Source organism: Zea mays, chromosome 10 (assembly GCF_902167145.1).
Source record: "Zea mays cultivar B73 chromosome 10, Zm-B73-REFERENCE-NAM-5.0, whole genome shotgun sequence".
Taxonomy (NCBI): domain Eukaryota; kingdom Viridiplantae; phylum Streptophyta; class Magnoliopsida; order Poales; family Poaceae; genus Zea; species Zea mays.
The window spans coordinates 54,949,732-54,952,549 of NC_050105.1; the positions used below are offsets into that span (position 1 = coordinate 54,949,732).

A 2,818-nucleotide genomic window follows, 5' to 3' on the forward strand; every position below is an offset into this window, starting at 1 on the left:
CAGCGGCTGTACCACCTTCGGAGTGTAGTGTGGGTCGTCGCTGTGAAGCCGCCGGTGGTGCTCGTACTCGAGGGCGCGATTGACTCTCACACTGTGGGCCAATTGCTCGCTGTCGTCGGGTAGTCGGAAATTTCCGCCGTGCATCGTGGCCAGGTCGCTTTAGTGCATAATTCACGGTATGGACCTTCATAACAGCTTCGTACCATATTCAATTTGGTTTTGCATCATTAGGGAGTCGAGCACTGCGCTTAGGATCGAGTTCCAGTGGGGATTGGCCATGGCGCCGCCGTGCCGGGCTCTGACCACCGCGATGGATGGGGGGAAAGGGTGGTCGAGCTTCGGTGGCCCTTTATCTAGCAAGGGATGGCCAGGATTAGATCCTGGCGTGTCGGTTAGGCAAATGGTGTAGTTACCGTCCATCTCGGATCGGATGGATCTAGGTTGATAGTCGGTACTTTATATCTGAACCGTTGATCTGCTATCGACCAGATCTGGGCCGATCTCTGGATATCGCAGATTGCAGCCGTTAATCGTGGATCAGACGGATCCTGTTACATACCGTTTCATTTAAACCGTGGATCTAATCCAAACCCTTGATCTCAGATCTGACGGCCCACATCAATAGATACCCCTTCACCCAGAACTTTTAGCATATGAGCCCTCGGGTTTTAACGGAATAAACCCGCAGTCCACCGTAGTTTAGCTCTGAGCCTTAAAAAAATTTATACCGTGACCCCTGGCCTTCTCAGATTTTGGTGCGCAGTGCTAGACTCTAGGAAAACAGAGGAATTCTTTTAAGAAATGATTTTTAATACAAAATTTATTATGGAAATTGGTTTAATTCATAGAAAATTCGTATGATGTCCAAATTAATCCATTCCAATTGCTATAATTTTGTAATATTATTGTTTATCATTTAGTTCCACTGTTTTGACATGAAAGTCACATTAAAATTTATATTCTATTTAATCTTGTACAAAACACATAGAATCTTTAGAAATTCATAACTTACACTACACGACGGTTGATCTTTAGCGACCCTTATTAGGTACCAACTGTTGGTTGCTAAAAGTCTAGAAATTTAACAACTTATGGTTGGTCGCTATAAATGTCGTCGGGGACTAGCGGTGGGTCGCTATAGAGCAAGGATCACTATCAAATCTTATAGCCTGAAAATACCTGTAGATGTTAGTGACTAAAAATTAATTAAAACAAGTAAACATTGATCGCTAAATTGCGTGGTGATTTATTTCTTTTTAATATTGCTTGTATGTTTATTTCGTGGTTTGTTTATGTATGGGCATGACTATAGTATGCAACTGTGTTCTTTGTGCTTATATGATATTAGTTATTATGATAAATAGGGTAATAAATTTTTATTCAAATGTTTATTATTTATTTGCATTCGTAATAATTTATTCAAATGTTTATTATTTATTTGGTAAATTTTTATGAATTTTTGAGTAATTAAAAAATGCATTTAGAAATAAATAAAAAAAGAAAACCCTCCCTAACCCTAAGGCCCACTAGGGGCCCATCTACCTAACCCTAGCAGCCGCGCGCTCCCTGGCTTCTCTCCCAGCCGCAGCCACCTCTATCTCTCCCTTCCCTCTTCTCTCTCCCCTCACCTCTCTCCTCCCTTCCCTCGTCACGCTCCTATCTGTCCCGACCGAGCAGCAGCGGCCGAGCCCTGGCCGAGCCGCCCTCCCCCGACGCGCCTACACCGGCGGTGACCAGTAGCCCGCTCTGGCACCAGCTCCTCGCATCGCATCTCCCCTGCTAGGCCTCCTCGTCCCGGTACGTTGTGCCTCCTCACCTCCCGCTTTCCAAACTCTCGTCTGCTGCTTTGCTTCACCCCGCCCTGCCCCGCCGGTGAGGTTGAGTTTATTGGTGCTGTCGGGACTGGAAGTGTGCTTGCGCGTTCGGTTTTACCGCGGGGACAGGACAACGATGGCGCACACGGGCGCTGGCCGGAAAACGACGCCGGAACGGACAAGGACACACACGCAAGGCGATCGAGGATAGGCAGGCATAGTGTTATGCCTTTGAGGAGCCAGACAGACAGACAGGCGGCAGCACACCACCAACGACGAGCTGCAGAAGACGTGGTGCATCACCAAGCCGTCGGCGTCGAACGAGATCCTGGCGCAGAACCTGGACTACACGTGCTCCTAGGTGAGCTGCGCCGTGATCCAGAAGGGCGAGCCGTGCTACTACCCGGATAGCCCCGTGTCCCGCGTCGCCGTCGCCATGAACCTCTACTACGCCTACAGCGGCAGGCACCCCTAGAACTGCTACTTCAACAACTCCGCGCTCATCGTGCAGTCCGACCCAAGTACCCCATTCATTCTCTCTAATAAGCTCTTAGATCCTTCGTCTCTCCATCTGTCTTCTCATCGAATGCCGCTTCCCTCTCGTTTCGCAGGCTATGGCTCCTGCACGTACTACTGAGGAGTGGAGAGACGAGACAAGGAGAGAGATCCATCGTGCCTGGTGGCTCCACTACATCCGTATGCAGAGTGTTGGTTTTCTAGTGTACACTGCCAATTTACTAAGTGCACATTGTTGTGTACCCGTGCTGTAGCTGACATTTGGAGATCTCGCAGCGAACTCGTGGATACTCTGTTTCGTATTCATGTGATTATGTGTATAAAAATTGGTGATTTGCGATGCTTTTGTATATATAACAGTTGTTGAATGCTAATTAATGGTATATTATCATTATTAACGACTATAACTAGGGGCAACTTTCTGTTGGTTGCTAAATATATAGTACAACGACTCACGATTGGTTGCTAAATCTATAGTACAACAACCC

At 47.3% G+C, this 2,818-nt stretch overlaps 1 pseudogene; it reads left to right on the top strand.

The window, feature by feature from the left end:
• Positions 1-277: 277 nt before the first annotated feature.
• LOC103642447 (glucan endo-1,3-beta-D-glucosidase-like) lies at positions 278-2,451 on the top strand (annotated as a pseudogene).
• Positions 2,452-2,818: the final 367 nt, after the last annotated feature.